Raw genomic sequence first — 843 nt, 5'->3', positions numbered from 1 at the left:
GAGCATCCTTCAGTTGTCATCCCTTTCAGGAACCGTAATGAGTTAAAATAGCTTCTTATTGCTCTTATAAGAACTTTCATTTATAGAGGGCTGAGGCTTTTTTTGTTTATACATTGTGAGATTGTCATACCTCCATTCCTTATGAGCCACAGTGGGACTCTTTCAGATTAAAGGGGGTATTTTAAAGTGTTCACTACAAGGACAGATCTGAAAATGAGCATGTTGGTTGATTGAGGTTGAATCCTACTCTTTTTGTGTCAGTCTTATTGTTCCTTCATAATCTGAAACAGTACAATTTAGACGTGTGTTGTTTGCATAATGGACATAATGTGGTATACTGCGAAGCATGAATTTACAAGCTTGCAACTTCTGATTCTGCTGCTTTTCTCAAAATGCTGATTCAATTTTGGCCAAGGGCTGTATTAACCTTTCCTTTGGAAGCTCTAATGTGGTATGTCATGGCTCCAACTTTTACTTCCAATTATGTTACATTGAGATTTACTCTGGGATGAGTCATAGCCTTTGTGTTCTGTAATATATATAAACTTCCTCGCTTCTCTATTTGAATACTTTTTGCTCTGGGATTAAAGTGGGGTAGATTCTGCAGTGGGTCTTTCAGTTATTGCTCCCCTTAAGTTTCATGTGCTGAGAAAATTTGTAGATGTTTCACTGGCTGTATAGCCTCTAAGCCAGCAGAACAGCTGACTTAACATAAGTCAACTAAACCAATGCTTTGTTGCTCATGCACTTTTCGCATTTAAACCATGACTGGTTTGCTTGAAAGAGTTTAATTTTTTCCCAAAAGTTAACATAATACAAAAATATGCAGTATGTTTTTGCTGA

The sequence above is a fragment of the Pantherophis guttatus genome, chromosome 8, assembly GCF_059756535.1.
Source record: "Pantherophis guttatus breed Tessera chromosome 8, ASM5975653v1, whole genome shotgun sequence".
In the NCBI taxonomy this organism is placed as follows: domain Eukaryota; kingdom Metazoa; phylum Chordata; class Lepidosauria; order Squamata; family Colubridae; genus Pantherophis; species Pantherophis guttatus.
This window is presented reverse-complemented; position numbering follows the sequence as displayed.